Source organism: Dendrobates tinctorius, unplaced genomic scaffold, assembly GCF_039654945.1.
Source record: "Dendrobates tinctorius isolate UK_male_01 unplaced genomic scaffold, ASM3965494v1 ptg000156l, whole genome shotgun sequence".
NCBI classification, from domain to species: domain Eukaryota; kingdom Metazoa; phylum Chordata; class Amphibia; order Anura; family Dendrobatidae; genus Dendrobates; species Dendrobates tinctorius.
Genome location: NW_027361823.1, coordinates 14,102,009 through 14,120,000, shown reverse-complemented (window position 1 = coordinate 14,120,000; position 17,992 = coordinate 14,102,009). Strand labels below are relative to the sequence as shown.

General features: G+C 43.0%; 1 long non-coding RNA gene across 3 annotated transcripts; it reads left to right on the top strand.

Annotated features, from left to right (window-relative positions):
- The first annotated feature begins 5 nt into the window (after window positions 1-5).
- LOC141051247 (uncharacterized) lies at window positions 6-16,787 on the top strand. Of its 3 annotated transcripts, XR_012220602.1 has the most exons (4): window positions 109-195; window positions 10,194-10,536; window positions 16,168-16,307; window positions 16,486-16,787. It is a non-coding gene; the product is annotated as an uncharacterized lncRNA (long non-coding RNA). The 3 variants fall into 3 exon arrangements; XR_012220604.1 differs by lacking the exons at window positions 109-195; window positions 10,194-10,536 and adding an exon at window positions 6-78; XR_012220603.1 differs by lacking the exon at window positions 10,194-10,536 and having other exon boundaries at window positions 144-195.
- The last annotated feature ends 1,205 nt before the right edge of the window (window positions 16,788-17,992 follow it).

Here is a 17,992-nt window from a genome sequence, read left to right as displayed (position 1 = left end):
CACTTCCGGGTTCGGCGCCATCTTGCTATTGCACAAGTCCACCAGGATGTCTCCATGTGAAAGCTCCATGCAGCTGCTGTAAGTTTGTTAATTTTTTTGCTATAAAAACTCAGTTGCCTGGTTATACTAGCACCTTTGTCCCTGACGAAGCCACGGAGGTGGCGACACGCGTTGGGCTTCTGACCCTCCGGTTTGGTAAACACCCTGGTCATGCTGAATTTATCTTGCTTGGCTCTTTTTATTATTGAGCTATTTGCATTGATCTCTTTCTGATGCCTTGGAATTCTATTGGTCTGATCTATTTCTTTTGCTGTGTTTTAGAATCGTTTCCTTTCATTGCTGCAGGTAGTTCTCTGCAGGTCAGCATAGTCCTATCTTCATATTGGTTCCACAGACGCCATCTAGTGGCCAGTCATTATATCAGACAATTATCTACTATAATTGGAGCCTTGCTGCAGCAGTTGTATTTATATCCCTGTGTATGTATTGTTATTATATTCTATCCTCAGGCCTTTGGGGGATTTATGAGCATAATATGGTGGCCATTGCATAAATATAATTGCGTATCAATCTCTCTGTATAAATTTTTTTGGTCCATTTGACCATATTAGTTCACATGGGATTATAATCAGGTACATTGTGTTTCCAGCCGTTCAGTGTTCAGGGGGATTGTAACATCAGATGGGGGCTTTGTGTCCTTGCTTTTATTAACTTGTGGTGTGTATTCTCTGTGATCAACTGAATAAAGAATTTCACAATTTGTACATATTGGTGATCCCTGGTTCATAGTATGTCTCTTTCTCTCATTTTTACATATATCTTTTGACATACTCCAGGCTTGTATCCCATTGTTTATATGGATCTGATGGTGCCCTCCACCCCCTCATTTCCCAAGTGTGATCCACAACCTCATCATCATCCTCTCTGTTCTCACATTCAGCACCCTGAGATACACCCTCCTCCTCTTCCTGCCCTGAAAGAACAGCACAGTCCGACTGCGTTTCAGTTATCTGAGTCTCATCAGGATCACCTCCACCCCCGGGGGTTAACATCTGGTGATGTGGGTTTGGATTCTTATTGAATTCTACTTCGTCAAACCCTGGATCCAACCGGGAAAAATTTTGAGCATCTGTGCAGATGTTTTCCTCTTTTGGATTCAGTGAATATTTGGAGCAGACGTCTGATGCCCATGGAATAAAATGTGTGAATGCTCTGCAGTCACGTATCTGTGGTTCACCACAATCAGTTGGCTGTTTTAGAGGGCTATGACATGGGAGAAAACAAGGGTAATTGGGATGCCACCTCTGAGGACTCTACCATATGTGATGTTAAGGTGGAGGAAGAGGAGAGGCCACTTGATGCAGCGCTTGCGACCCACTGGAGTACATGCACTTTCTAGCCCTCATTTACATGGCATATCGCTGTACGGCTGCCAAAGGGACTCTAGTAGCCCGTGCAGTAGCAGAAGTTTTCAGTTGTCTTTGGATAAAATGAGATGATGTTTGATCAGTATTACTTTCAGTAACATTACCACCTAACCCAAGTACATGTCGAACACCAAGCCTATTCCTCCTTCCAACATGACCTTGCTTTTTTCCACTCATGTTGGATGCACCCTTCCCCTCTTTTAACCAGCTGTTTCACAACCCTAGGCTCAGACCTGACAGCCATTTGTAACTAAATTAACAATCAGTATTTAGTTTCTGAGATAGTGTGCTTGCAAAAAATAATAGCTGAAATGCTTTTGAGTAGAAAATGTGGACTCCTGGCTTCATCCCAATATTAGCCTAAAAATTATTTTGATTAGGAAATGTGAACTGGTGCCTGCTTAACAATATTAGCCCAAACAATTTTAATTAGAAAATGTGACTCCTGCCTGCACCCTAATAATAGCCCAAACAATTTTGATTTGCAAATTTGGACTCCTGCCTGCACCCCAATATTATCCTAAACAATTTTGATTAGGAAATGTGATCTCCTGACTGCAACACAATATTAGCCCAAATGATTTTGATTAGGAAATGTGGACTCCTGCCTGCACAACACTATTAGCACAAATTAGTTAGATGTTGGAAGGTAGATTTCACACAGGATCCTATCAAACTACAGTGAAGGAAATAATTATTTGATCCCTTGCTGATTTTGTAAGTTTGCCCACTGACAAAGACATGAACTGTCTATAATTTTAAGGGTAGGTTCATTTTAACATTGAGAGATAGAATATCAAAAATAAAATCCAGAAAATCACATTCTATACATTTGTTTGCATTTTGCAGTGACAAATAAGTATTTGATCCCCTACCAACCATTACGAGTTCTGACTCCTACAGACCAGTTAGCTCCTAATCAACTCATTACCTGCATTAAAGACAGCTGTTTCATATAGTCACCTTTATAAAAGACTCCTGTCCACAGACTCAATTAATTAGTCAGACTCTAACCGCTACAACATGGACAAGACCAAAGAGCTTTCTAAGGATGTCAGGGACAAGATCATAGACCTGCACAAAGCTGGAATGGTCTAAAAACCATGAGTAAGATGCTGGGTGAGAAGGAGACAACTGTTGGTGCAATAGAAAGAAAATGGAAGAAATACAAAATGACTGTCAATTGACATTGTTCTGGGGCATCATGCGAAATCTCACCTCGTGTGCTATCCTTGATCATAAGGAAGGTGAGAGATCAGCCTAAAACTGCACAGGGTGAACTTGTTAATGAACTCAAGGCAGCTGGGACCACAGTCACCAAGAAAAGCACTGGTAACACATTATGCCGCAAAGGTCTAAATCTTACAGTGCCCGCAAGGTCCCCATGCTTAAGAAAGCACATGGGTCCATCTGAAGTTTGCCAATGAACACCTGGATGATTCTGTGAGTGATTGGGAGAAGGTGAAAAAAATTGATCTCTTTGGCATTAACTCAACTCGCCATGTTTGGAGGAAGAGAAATGCTGCCTATGACCCAAAGAACACCGTCTCCACTGTCAAACATGGAAGTGGAAACATTATGTTTTGGGGGTGTTTCTCAGCTAAGGGCACAAGAACTACTTCACCATCAAAGGGAGAATGGATGGAGCCATGTACCATAACATCCTGAGCGACAACCACCTTCCCTCAGCCAAGACATTAAAAATGGGTCATGGCTGGGTCTTCCAGCAAGGCAATGACCCAAAGCATACAGCCAAGACAATAAAGGAGTGGCTTAAAAAGAAGAACGTTAAGGTCATGGAGTGGCCTAGCCAGTCTCCAGACATTAGTCTGATAGAAAACTTACGGAGGAAGTTAAAGCTCTGAGTTGCCAAGCAACAGATGATCAGCAAAAAGGAGTGGACCAAAATTCCTCCTGACAAGTGCGCAAACCTCATCATCAACTACAAAAAAAATCTGACTGCTTTGCTTGCCAATAAAGGTTTTGCCACCAAGTATTAAGTCTTGTTTGCCAGGGGGATCAAATACTTATTTCTCACTGCCAAATGCAAATAAACGTATATAATTTATAGAGTATGATTTTCTGGATTTTATTTTTGAGATTCTATCTCTCAATGTTAAAATTAACCTACCCTTAAAATTATAGACTGTTCATGTCATTGTCAGTGGGAAAATTGACAAAATCAGCAAGGGATCAAATAATTATTTCCTTCACTGTACATGACAACATGCAGGCAGCATCAGGAGCAGGCTGTTTGCGCTGTTAGGCCGGAGTCACGCTAGAGAGGAATACAGACGAGTGCTAGTCAACAAAAAATCGCATTGCACTCGGACCATTGTTAATCTATAGGGCAGCTCCCATCATCCTTTTTTTATCATCCATATTATACGTGCCAGTGAAATCACAGAATGTTGTGGCTTGCACTGTATATTGGACGAGACCCGCCAATGCAAGTTTATGGGTGCGAGAAAAAAACGGATACCACACGGATCATCAGTGTGACTTGCGAGAAATATGCACCGGTGTTCTTAGAAAAGCCGACAATTCAGTGCGGTCTACAGTAAAATTACACTGTCAGCTATCAATTAAAATAGAAATAATCGTCAGCTCACCACCATCAGTCATACAGTGGGGAAAAAAAGTATTTAGTCAGTCAGCAATAGTGCAAGTTCCACCACTTAAAAAGATGAGAAGCGTCTGTAATTTACATCATAGGTAGACCTCAACTATGGGAGACAAACTGAGAAAAAAAAATCCAGAAAATCACATTGTCTGTTTTTTTTTTTCATTTTATTTGCATATTATGGTGGAAAATAAGTATTTGGTCAGAAACAAAATTTCATCTCAATACTTTGTGATAAATCCTTTGTTGGCAATGACAGAGGTCAAACGTTTTCTGTAAGTCTTCACAAGGTTGCCACACACTGTTGTTGGTATGTTGGCCCATTCCTCCATGCAGATCTCCTCTAGAGCAGTGATGTTTTTGGCTTTTCGCTTGGCAACACGGACTTTCAACTCCCTCCAAAGGTTTTCTATAGGGTTGAGATCTGGAGACTGGCTAGGCCACTCCAGGACCTTGAAATGCTTCTTACGAAGCCACTCCTTCGTTGCCCTGGCGGTGTGCTTTGGATCATTGTCATGTTGAAAGACCCAGCCACATTTCATCTTCAATGCCCTTGCTGATGGAAGGAGGTTTGCACTCAAAATCTCACGATACATGGCCCCATTCATTCTTTCATGTACCCGAATCAGTCGTCCTGGCCCCTTTGCAGAGAAACAGCCCCAAAGCATGATGTTTCCACTACCATGCTTTACAGTAGGTATGGTGTTTGATGGATGCAACTCAGTATTCTTTTTCCTCCAAACACGACAAGTTGTGTTTCTACCAAACAGTTCCAGTTTGGTTTCATCAGACCATAGGACATTCTCCCAAAACTCCTCAGGATCATCCAAATGCTCTCTAGCAAACTTCAGACGGGCCCGGACATGTACAGGCTTAAGCAGTGGGACACGTCTGGCACTGCAGGATCTGAGTCCATGGTGGCGTAGTGTATTACTTATGGTAGGCCTTGTTACATTGGTCCCAGCTCTCTGCAGTTCATTCACTAGGTCCCCCCGCGTGGTTCTGGGATTTTTGCTCACTGTTCTTGTGATCATTCTGACCCCACGGGGTGGGATTTTGCGTGGAGCACCAGATCGAGGGAGATTATCAGTGATCTTGTATGTCTTCCATTTTCTAATTATTGCTCCCACAGTTGATTTCTTCACTCCAAGCTGGTTGGCTATTGCAGATTCAGTCTTCCCAGCCTGGTGCAGGGCTACAATTTTGTTTCTGGTGTCCTTTGACAGCTCTTTGGTCTTCACCATAGTGGAGTTTGGAGTCAGACTGTTTGAGGGTGTGCACAGGTGTCTTTTTATACTGATAACAAGTTTAAACAGGTGCCATTACTACAGGTAATGAGTGGAGGAAAGAGGAGACTCTTAAAGAAGAAGTTACAGGTCTGTGAGAGCCAGAAATCTTGATTGCTTGTTTCTGACCAAATACTTATTTTCCACCATAATATGCAAATAAAATGAAAAAAAAACAGACAATGTGATTTTCTGGATTTTTTTTCTCAGTTTGTCTCCCATAGTTAAGGTCTACCTATGATGTAAATTACAGATGCCTCTCATCTTTTTAAGTGGTGGAACTTGCACTATTGCTGACTGACTAAATACTTTTTTTCCCCACTGTATGTCTTGATCAATGTTGCATGCCGACACTCCGCTGGGACAAGGATGAAGCAGTCACAGCAGAATCTAACAAGTACAAATAGTGTCCAGCGGTAAATGAAGGTAAAAATTAGCTTTTAATTTGTCATACGTTAAAATATGGTACATTGACAATCCAGCACTTAGTACACACTGGCTCAGAAACTGAATAGATCAACGTGCTTCAACATTACTGTTGAAACGCGTTGATCAATTCAGCTTGTTGGACAGCTAACAATAGAATAGATAGAATTGAAATATACACATAGTATAGGTGTAAATATATATAAAAAACTAGCATGGACTTCCGTGCAATTTTCTGCACCAGAGAGGGAAAGCCAGTCACTCAGGGCAGATACTAATAGCCTAGAAAGGTACCATGGTTATTGCCCCCCGGCTAAAAACATCTACCCCCAGCCACCCCAGAAAAGGCGCATCTGTAAAATGCACCAATTCTGGCACTTAGCTTCTCTCTTCCCACTGCCATGTAGCGGTGGCATATGGGGTAATAAGGGGTTAACGTCACATTTGTATTGTAAGGTGACATTAAGCCTGGTTAGCAATGGAGAGGTGTCAATAAGACACCTCTCCATTACTAATCCTGAAATTTGCAAAGGGTTAAAAAAAACACACACACGCAGAATAAAGTATTTTAATGAAATGACAGGCAACACAGTTTTTCCATCTTTATTCATCTCCTAATCAAAGTGAAGCCCTCATTCTTCTGTAAAAAATGAAAAATAAAAAAAAAAACAATATACCAAACCTGTACGCTGTACAGTCAGTCCCATGCCGCAATTGTAGTTTACAACCGGGTTCGGTGCTAATGCTACTACCCTGAATGCAAACCATTGAGGCATTAAGGAGAAGCTGCGTACGCAGCCTCCCTGTCTGATTGGAGGTGAACTCTTGAACGTGGGAAAGTTTCAGGTCATTTTCCCACGCTGCCGAGTTCACTTCAGGTCAGGTGGGGAGGCTGCGCAGCCTCAGTGACTAGCGCTGATGTCAAGATTATTTATTCATGAATTTCAGGGCCGGGATCCATAATATGTCCATTTTACATGTGATAAAATCTTGGCATACGCATGCCATACAGATTGCACACGGATGTCACACGGATACTTAGATACAAGGAAATCACATCCTTGCATTGCAAACGGATTACATACGGATCACTGTTCAGGGAACATTTGTGCAATCCTCGGCCATAAAAATCGGTAAGATTTTTTTTATGGTATGTGTGACTCCTGCCTTACACTGATATAACAGCGCCAGCAAAGCAAAATGTCTGATTTTTACATGGAGAGGGACATGTAAGTTTGGCAGCCAGTGAGAGAAACCCTTTGTTTTTGGATGTTGTGGATGTTTTCTGTGTTCTGATTGGCTGCTGGATTTTACACACATTAAGCTAATTTTACAGAAAAAATTTCAGTCTGGTGCTCCCCTGACCTATGCTCACCCCCTCCCCTCATAGAACACCTCCCCACAGCTCAGCATCCTAGCCAAAGTTCTAACAAAATCACTACTGGAAAAGCAATCATTTACTGAGCTACGCACAAATTTTGCAAACTTTGAGGAAAAATCCTTGGGAATCAAAACACGACTCCGAATGAGCTACGCTCTTGCCGAATTTTAGATTGGCAAACGTTTTCCAAACAAATTCTCTCATCTCTAATCAGGATTAAACTTTACTTTGTATAGTTTAAAGGGATTATTTAACACTCAACAAGCCAGGCTCAGTTTAACTTTTAAATTTAGGAATATGAGCAGTTCTTGTCAACAGTGGCGTAACTACAAAGTTATGAGCCCCGATGCAAACTTTCAAATGGGCCCCCCCATGCCAAAATACATGCACATCTCCTCTCCATACACCTCCTACACGCATGGCTCCGCTCCGCGCACCTCATAAACACGTGGCTCTGCACACCTCATAAAATGCACATCTCCACTCCTTGCACCTTGGACATGCGCGGCTCCACTCCGTGCACCTCGTACATTCACATCTACGCTCCGTACACCTCATACACACACGGCTCCACTCCGTACACCTTGCACACATGTGGCTCTGCTCCGTACACTTCATACACACATGGCTTCTCTCTGTACACTTTGTACACACGCAGCTCGCTTCATACACACATGGCTCCGCACACCTCATACACACGGTTGCGCTCCAAACACTTCATACACACATGGCTCTGCTCCATACACCTTGTACACACGCGGCTCTGCTACACCCACCCTGTAAACCCCTCCTAACCCCACACATAAACTTACCCTCATCCAGCACCATGACAACCAGAACAGCAGATTCCTGCATACACTGAGGCCCCTGATCATGTGACCCCTGACTCCTCCCCTCCTGTGACCTCATCACAGATCCTGTGTGCACAGAACAGCCATCGTGCACTCCTGAATGCACGCCTTCAAACTTCTAAGCCTGCCGCTGGGACTGAGCGAGCTCCTGAATGCACGCCTTCGCTGCTCTAATGAGCCAATCAGCATTAGGCCAATTGCAGCCTGGCAGCCAATCAAAGCATGAAGCTGCACAGCCAATTTGAGGCTGCAGCTCCCAGAGGCTGCAACTCCCCTGACACACCCACTACACAGCTCACCTTCGAAGTGCAAACTAGGCACTCTGGGCCCCGTCGCAGCTGCGACTGCTGCGACTGTGGTAGTTATGCCCCTGTTGTCAACCTTTTAACAAATTGTTATCTTATTCAGAGATTGGAAACTGTGCAGTAATTTTAGACTTACCTCACTGAAAATAAGTAAAAAAAAGTTTCCCAAATTAATTCTAAACAAGACACTGCACTGAAAATTAATTAAAGGTCAGTAAAATATGTAACCTTTATTGAATATCCCTAAAAACGAGCACCACCAACTATAATAAGTTGTTGTGAATTCACTTTCTGGCCTACCTCTGGTTGCTAGTGAAGGTAGTGGAGCTGGTTGTATTGACAGAGGAGTCACGAGTTCTCTTTCCGGGCTCCCTCTGGTGGTTACAGGAGATAATGGAGCTGATCTAATTGACAGAGGCCTGCCACCTGATAATGAGGATGACGATTGGACATCTGGAGTCTCTGACTGGATTTAAGACAGCCGACTCCCTCTATCCCTGCTGGTGATTTTTCCTGCCTCCTGAGATCTTAGTTTCCAGTTCAGTCCCTGCATGCTCAAGCTAAGTGTTCTTTGCTATTGTTCACATTTGATTTGGCTTTGTCTACTCAGTTTTGTGTGGTCAGCCAGCCCACAGCTGGGGCTGTGCTGAATTTCCATCCTTATGTTACTGTTTGTGCCAGTTTGTTTTTTGTCTCTTATTAGATTGGCCTCTTTTTGATCTGCTTTCAGAATATGCCAGAGTGCTGTTATAGTGGGTGAAGTCTAGTGACTTCAGTGTTTTTTGCAATCAGAAGTGTTGGACATTTTTGCAGGGTTTTTTTGCGTGATTGCAGACAGTGTCTTTCTTTTCCTGTCTTTTCTAGTTAGTGTGGGCCCCATCGTTTGCTCAGCCTAGCTTCCTACTTGTGTTTGTGTTTTCAACTTGTCTCACCGACAATTTATGTTTGGGGGCTATCTATTCCTTTGGAGTCTGCTCTGGGGCAGTTTAGATTTCCCCTTTTCTTGCTTTACGCTTATTTAGTTCTCCGGCTGTGTTGAGGCATCTAGAATCATTGTAGGTATGCTCCACGGCTACTGCTAGTTGTGTGGATAGGATCAGGGGTCTGCAATCCACTTAGTTACCAACCTCTCTGGTTTTCTGTGGCTTAGCTTGGTCTTGTTTTCCTCCTCAGTGACCCAATCATAACAGAATCACCAGCCTAAACAGCAGATTCTAGGGTACTCAAAAGCAGGAGAGAATAGCAAAAAAATGTCAGATTTTTTTTTATATTTATTTTTTCCTCTTTTTCTCTGGGGCTGTAGGAGGATTTTTTCTTTAATTGAGATTAAGCAATTGTCTGATCGTGTTGAGCAGCTCACTGCTGAAGTCTGGGGAATTTCCGCCTATCTTGCTCAATCACCTGCTGTTGAACCAAAAATCCCTACTCCTGATGTGTTTTCTGGGGATCGGTCTAAATTTTTGAATTTTAAGAATAATTGTAAATTATGTCATGCCGCCCACGCCGCTTCTTGCACCGCCGCGGCCACCGCCTGCCTCGCCGTAGTCCTCCAATCCCTGGTACACTCACCTGGCGTCCCTGCGCGCTCCCGCTTTGCCTCCTGCTCCTGCTCCGGCTTCCCGATGGGCACGCGCCTGCGCTGTGTTTAGCAGCACACGCACACTCTGTTCATCCCAGGGCGGCCGCTCATGTCTCCCTGCTCATGCTGCACCCTGACCCAGAAGTCCTTCAGCCTCTCCCCTTATGAGGCCGCCCCTTCCTCCTGGCAGTGCCTGATTATCATTTGTGCCTTGCAAGTGATCCTGGCCCCACGTCCTGCCGTACATTCCCCTGCCAGCAGTTACATTGTATGTGCCTGTCTCTTACACTCCTTCTCCATATTCCTCTCTCCTAGTGCCTGCCTGCCTGTGGTCCCATCCTGCCTCGTTCCTGTGTCTCAAGCCTTGACCTCCAGCCCGTGCCTCCGCCTTGCTGTCTCCTCCGTGTTGCTGTCCTGCCTCCCGGCATCCAAGTCCTGTTCGTCATCCGTGGTCCAGTCCTATCGGTTCTCTGCCAGCCTCTCTGGTCCCCCACGGCTACTCCTGGGTCTCTCCCCTGGGTACCAGCTACTGTGGCGATAGTCAACCTTGTGTCTGCCCCTAACGCTCCCTGTATAGGGGGTGGTACACCAGGTCAGCTCGCCAGAGGGAGGTTCGTTGCCACGGTCCAGCGGGTCCACCCCGGGAGCCCCTTCAAAGGTCTCACAAATTATTTCTTGCCTTGAAGCCTAACTCATCGGGGAACTCTGTGCAGCAGGTTAAAATTGTCATCTCCTTGCTGCGCGGCGATCCCCAGGATTGGGATTTTTCTCTGACACCTGGAAATCCTATTCTGACTAATGTGGATGCATTTTTTCAAGCCTTGGGGTTGTTGTATGATGAACCTAATGCTATTGATCAAGCTGAAAAAACCCTATTGGCATTGAACCAGGGTCAGGATTCTGCAGAGTTATACTGTCAAAAATTCCGAAAGTGGGCGGTTCTTACTACTTGGAATGATGATGCCTTAGCAGCTCTCTTTTGGAAAGGTTTATCAGAGACCGTAAAAGATGTTATGGTGGGATTTCCTGTTAATTCTGGTCTTGATGATTCTATGTCATTAGCCATTCAAGTTGATCAGCATTTACATGAACGTAAAATTACATGAGAGGCGTTGCCACCTTTTGAGCAAACATCTGAACCCATGCCATGTGATAGGGTTTTGTCTAGGGCGCAACGTCAGGAGTTTAGAAGGCATAATAAGCTGTGTTTTTTCTGTGGAGATGCCTCTCATACTATTTCTGTCTGCCCTAAACGAGAGAAACATTTTGCATACACATTTTCTGTGGGCAGTGTACAGCCTAAGTTCCTTTTGGCAATTACTCTGATCTGCTCCATATCCACATTTTCCGCTAAGGCTTTTGTGGATTCAGGAGCAGCTTTGAATCTGATGGATTTGGACTTTGCTAAACGTTGTGGTTTTCCCATGATACCCCTGCGGACGCCTATTCCTTTGAGGGGTATTGATGCTACTCCTTTGGCGGAGAATAAACCCCAGTTTTGGACCCAAGTGATAATGCGGGTCGCCCCGGACCACCAAGAAAATTGTAAATTTTTGGTGCTGCACAATTTGCATGATACTATTGTTCTGGGTTTTCCCTGGTTGCAAACTCATAATCCTGTTTTGGATTGGAAATCTGTGTCTGTGGTGAGTTGGGGTTGTCAGTGTGTTCTTAGTGACTCTCCTGTTTTCTCCACCTCTCCTCAGTCTCATGATATTCCTGATTATTTGGCTGATTTTTCTGATGTATTTAGTGAGAGTAAGTCTGCATCTTTGCCTCCTCATAGGAGTTATGACTGTGCAATTGAGTTGATGCCCGGGTGTAAATTTCCCAAGGGTCGGCTTTTCAACTTATCGGCACCCAAACATGATGCTATGCGATCTTATATCAAGGAGTCATTGGAGAAGGGTCATATTAAGCCATCCTCTTCAACCTTAGGTGCTGGGTTTTTTTTGTGACCAAGAAAGATGGTTCATTAAGGCCTTGTATTGACTATCGTTCCCTTAACAAAATCACGGTTAAATATCAGTACCCGTTACCCCTGATTTCTGATTTATTTTCCAGAGTTAAAAGTGCCTGTTTGTTTACCAAGCTTGACCTCAGGTGGGCATATAATCTTATTCACATCAAGCACGGGGATGAATGGAAGATGGCGTTTAATACTCTGGAGGGACATTTTGAGTACCTGGTGATGCCTTTTGGGCTCACTAATGCCCCTTCTGTCTTCCAATCCTTTATGAATGATATTTTCTGGGACTTTGTGGATAAGTTTTTGATCATCTATCTGGATGATATTTTGATATTTTCTAGTGATTGGGATTCTCATGTGGAACATGTCCGGACTGTGTTCCGGATTTTGAGGGAAAATTCCTTGTATGTTAAGGGATCGAAATGCCTCTTTGGTGTACAGAGGATTTCATTTTTGGTATTTATTTTGTCTCCGTCGGCTATTGAAATGGACCCGGCCAAGGTACAGGCCATTTATGATTGGGCTCAGCCCACTTCTTTGAAGGCTCTCCAGACGTTTTTGGGTTTTGCTAATTTCTATCCTAAATTTATAGGTAATTTTTCTGGTATTGTCAAACCACTGACTGATCTGACCAAGAAGGGTGCTGAATTGGTCTCCAGAGGCTGTCTCTGCATTTCAGGAGCTTAAGTGGAGATTCACTTCAGCTCCGGTTCTACGGCAACCTGATGTCTCACTTCCATTTCAGGTGGAGGTAGATGCTTCTGAGATTGGTGCAGGAGCTGTTTTGTCCCAAAAAGATCCGGTGACTTCTAAAATGAATCCCTGTGCCTTCTTTTATTGAAAATTCTCCCCATCTGAACGTAACTATGATTTGGGGAATCGGGAATTGTTGGCAATGAAATGGGCATTTGAAGAGTGGAGACATTGGTTGGAGGGAGCTAGACATCAAGTTGTGGTCCTCACCGACCACAAGAATTTAATTTATCTTGAATCAGCCAAACGCTTGAATCCTAGACAGGCTAGGTGGGCCTTGTTTTTCATGCGCTTTAATTTTGTGGTCTCTTTTCTTCCGGGCACTACGAATGTTAAGGCGGACGCCCTTTCTTGGAGTTTCTTTGCGAATTCTCTTGTTGTGACCGAGCCTACTGCCATCCTAGGTGAGATGGTAGTTCTTTCCGCCATCTCGCCCGATTTGAGACGTGCCCTGGAGGAATTTCAGGAAGACAAACCTGAGCGTTGTTCTATGGGAAAATTGTATGTCACTGACCAGTGGAGGAAGAGAGTGATGTCTGAAATTCATTGCTCCGCGTTGGCTTGTCATCCAGTTATTTTTGGTATCAGAGGTTTGGTGAGTCGGTCTTTTTGGTGGCCTGCCTTATCTCGTGATGTCTGGAATTTTGTGCAGTCCTTTGGGACTTGTTCTCGGTCTAAACCCTGTTCTCGTTCCAGTGGGTTGTTGATGCCCCTGCCAGTGCCCAAGAGGCCATGGACCCATATCTCAATGGATTTTATTTCTGATCTTCCTGTCACTCATAGAATGACTGTTATATGGGTTATTTGTGATAGATTTTTTAAGATGGTCCATCTTGTATCACTCCCAAAGTTGCCATCTTCTTCAGAGTTGGTGCCCTTGTTTTTACAACAGGTGGTTCGGTTGCATGGGATTCCTGAGATCATTATGTCAGACAGAGGAGTCCAGTTTGTTTCCAGATTTTGGAAAACTTTTTGTTCCAATCTGGGAATTCAGTTATCTTTCTCCTCTGTGTTTCATCCTCAGACCAATGGGCAGACTGAGAGAACAAACCAGACTTTGGAGTCCTATTTGAGATGTTTTATTTCTGCTGATCAGGATGACTGGGTCTCATTTTTGCCCTTGGACGAATTCGCGCTAAACAATAGAGCTAGTTCTGCCACTTTGATGCCGCCCTTTTTCTGTAACTTTTGGTTTCATCCTCGATTTTCTTCAGGGCAAGTGGAATCTTCGACCTGCCCAAGTGTGGACACTGTGGTAGAGAGAATGCAGCAGATTTGGGACCAAGTGTTGGATAAGTTGTCCCTCTCTCAGGAAAAATCCCAGTGGTTTTCCAACCGGCATAGGACCATTGGTCCCCGGTTTAAAGTGGGTGATATGGTTTGGTTGTCGTCAAAGAATATTTCTATGAAGGTCGCATCTCCAAAGTTCAAGCCAAGATTTATTGGACCTTATAAGATTTTGGAGATTCGTAATCCTGTTTCTTTTCAATTGGCTCTTCCAGTTATGTTTAAGATCCATAACGTGTTTCATAAATCTCTGTTGAAGAGGTTTGTTGAGCCAGTAGTTCCTATGGCAGCACCTCCTGACCCTTTATTGGTTAAAGGCAATGTGGAATATGAGGTAGAGAAAATATTGGATTCTCGTTTGGCTAGACGGAGACTCCAGTACTTTTTCAAATGGAAGGGTTATGGCCAGGAGAATAATTCTTGGGTCTCTGCTTCTGACATTCATGCCGATAGATTGGGTCATGCATTTCACCGGGCCCATCCTGATCGGCCTGGTGGCGTGGATGAGGGTTCGGTGACCCCTCCTCAAGGGGGGGTACTGTTGTGAATTCACTTTCTGGCCTACCTCTGGTTGCTAGAGAAGGTAGTGGAGCTGGTTGTATTGACAGAGGAGTCGTGAGTTCTCTTTCTGGGCTTCCTCTGGAGGTAATGGACTGATATAATTGACAGAGGCCTGCCACCTGATAATGAGGACGACGATTGGACATCTGGAGTCTCTGACTGGATTTAAGACAGCCGACTCCCTCTATCCCTGCTGGTGATTTTTCCTGCCTCCTGAGATCTTAGTTTCCAGTTCAGTCCCTGCATGCTCAAGCTAAGTGTTCTTTGCTATTGTTCTCATTTGATTTGGTTTTGTTTATTCAGCTCTGTGTGGTCAGCCAGCACCGGCTGGGGCTGTGCTGAATTTCCATCCTTATGTTACTGTTTGTGCCAGTTTGTTTTTTGTCCCTTATGAGATTGGCCTCTTTTTGCTCTGCTTTCAGAATATGCCAGAGTGCTGATATAGTGGGTGAAGTCTAGTGACTTCAGAGTTTTTTGCTATCAGAAGTGTTGGACATTTTTGCAGGGTTTTTTGCGTGATTGCAGACAGTGTCTTTCCTTTCCTGTCCTTTCTAGTTAGTGTGGGCCCCATCGTTTTCTCAGCTTAGTTTCCTACCTGTGTTTGTGTTTTCATCTTGTCTCATCAACAATATATGTTTGGGGGCTATCTATTCCTTTGGGGTCTGCTCTGGGGCAGTTTAGATTTCCCCTTTTCTTGCTTTACGCTTACTTAGTTCTGTGTCAAGGTGTCTAGAATCATCGTAGGTATGCTCCACGGCTACTGCTAGTTGTGTGGATAGGATCAGGGGTCTGCAATCCACTTAGTTACCAACCTCTCTGGTTTTCTGTGGCTTAGCTTGGTCTTGTTTTCCTCCTCGGTGACCCAATCATAACAATAAGTAATTTATATTAAAAAGTAGAATGAAAAAAGGTAATAAGTGGCTTCCTATAAAAAAAAAAAAGACTATGAGGTATGAATAAACCAAGTGTAAATGTAAGTAATACTCAATTTTAATCTATTCTTCTTTCAGGGCAATATTAGAGACCCATCACCTAATGTTTTATGTTTATATAATACAGTATATGATATATTTAATACTTTTCAGTGAATAGTAATGTTAGGCTAAGCTTACATGCATGCAGTCTGCATGCTATTCCACTGCAGATTAGAAGAGTTGGTGCAAATCAGTTCATAAGTACAAGATCATTTGCCACATCAGTAATCTGTTGCTGTTGGATGGTAACCCTGGTAACCCTGAGAACCGCCTATCTCCTGGCATCGTGGCTCCTCTTTTGGTTTGCCACCCTGGTGAATAGTCATTGTTGCATCACATCTGACATCATTGTTGATGCATATCAGCACATCCCTGGAGGATTACTAATCAAAATAATAGCCCGGTATTCTGGGAGATAGGAGACATTTCTCAGAGCTCCCGTCCAACGGCCACACATTTCTGATGTGGCCAATTGGTCAGGTCTTAAAAATCAGTTTGCATCAACTCTAGTTATTAGTAAACCCATATTTCAGTTTTCTAGATTTTTTGTACTATCTAAATTGTATAACAATAATTAATCGTGTGACAATTAACGATGTGTAAAAATCTATGTTTACTTACAAAGGCCACATAGAGTATTCTTTGTGGCTTCCTTTCAGAGTTGAAAATCTGTTAACACTTTTGGTTTTCCTTTCTGCGAATTAGCTCTATTGTATCTGGAAGCTTAAACTTCATAACTTGTCAGTTTCAGGATCCAAGAGTGAAAGTGGAAGGTTCTGAATACTGAAACATTGGGCCATGATATTTGCGCATTACATGTGGAAGGGTGTTATGACTTCACTACTTCTACAATAATCTCTTGAAGTTCAGCAAATATTTCATGTGGTATGTTCACTTCTCAGGAACTTCCTGCTTCCAGCAATAAAGACATGTCATATTAAATCAATAGCAGATTTATGTAAAAATCTTATTGAGTCTTATGTTATTCCACAATTGCTTATGTTTCAGGAAATGGATTTTCTTTATCATTTAACATTTTTGGTTTATGTTTTTTATCTTCTAGCCTTTCATCTGAGAAGTAGTGCTTTCCTGATCTCATAACACAGCAATCTGAAGATCAGCAAATGGGAAAATATAAATACTTATTAAATATAAATATGTATTAAATGCTGAATGGAAGCAATAATTGAAACAGACTTTGCTTCTGTTACTAGTTAAAGAGGAAGTACCATATCTCTAGTATCCAAACTTAGTCTTACTGTTACAGATTTGTGATACACAAACTATTTATTATGAGTTGTCAAACATGATAGAAGCTTCTCAATGAAAACCAAATATGATGAATACAATTTTTAGTAAACATGACTTTGAATTTTATTACTAACATGTTTGTACAACATAGAGCTGCAATTTTGGAAGAAGTTCCCTAAACTACTACTAACAAAAAAGGAAATCCATTCTTATTTTTGTCAGTGTTTTTCCAACTCTGTTATGCTAGTAAGGTAATTAAATATGGAACATGCAGTGAGTGAATTGTATTTGTCACTGGTTTACCGAGACAGAGAGGAGCAAGAAGACCGCAGTAACTGATTTATCCTATTTTACACTCATCAGAAGCACTTCATCTTCATATTAAATGGTGCAGGTTTCTTTTAGCCATGCAAGGGTTATTCTGCTCAGATGAGAGCTTTTGGGAGCTTTCCTGCATTAAGGCTCTCAACTGTTCACTGTTAGCCACTCTCATCTTCTATTTAATCTGGGCCCTCTGCGAGCACTCATTGCCAGAAAAAGCTTATGCTGCATGGTTGGAGATGGTGGTTTGTGGTTGTTATTTGAGAAAACGTTTGGTGGATTTATCTGAGTCTGTTACGAGGATTTGGGTGTGAGCTAATCCTCTTCTTCTACCCAATGTAAGTCAATGGGGAATTAAAGTCGGCAGTGAGAGGAGGACAGGAAACACACCTACAGTGCCCATTTGAATGCCAAAAGCATCAATTCTTATTACTTAAGCTTGTCAACCTTAATGTACTTCATAATACTAGTTACGCACTGAAAAATGGGGATTATTTGGCTACAGTTGTGGGGGGGGAGGGCTGGCTCCAGGTTTTCGTGGGCCCAGGGCCAAAGAGCGCCCCTTTAACACATACCACAACTCATGATGCTCCGATACGGCAGAGAAATAGCAGTATAGTACAATGAAAAATACTTCACTTCTTACATCTCATGACTGATATCCATTTTAAATTCTCCAATACCTCCAAAAACGGACAGTATATAACTCCATACAGTATTATGGCCAGCACTTAGTGCGCTATACAGAGTAATGAGGCCCATTTATTTCTCCATATGGAATCATTGATCCCATATAATATTTCAAACCGTATATGATGACCTCCACATAATGCTATAGTATATGTTGGTCCCAATGGATGAAGCTCCACTGTCTTATGGGCCCAAATAATACTATATATATAATGGGCCCCATTTCTACTGCTCTAGTGTATAATGGGCCGTGTAAATGCTGCTCCAGTGTCTGATGTCCACCTTTGGAATGCTCCAGTGTATGGTGG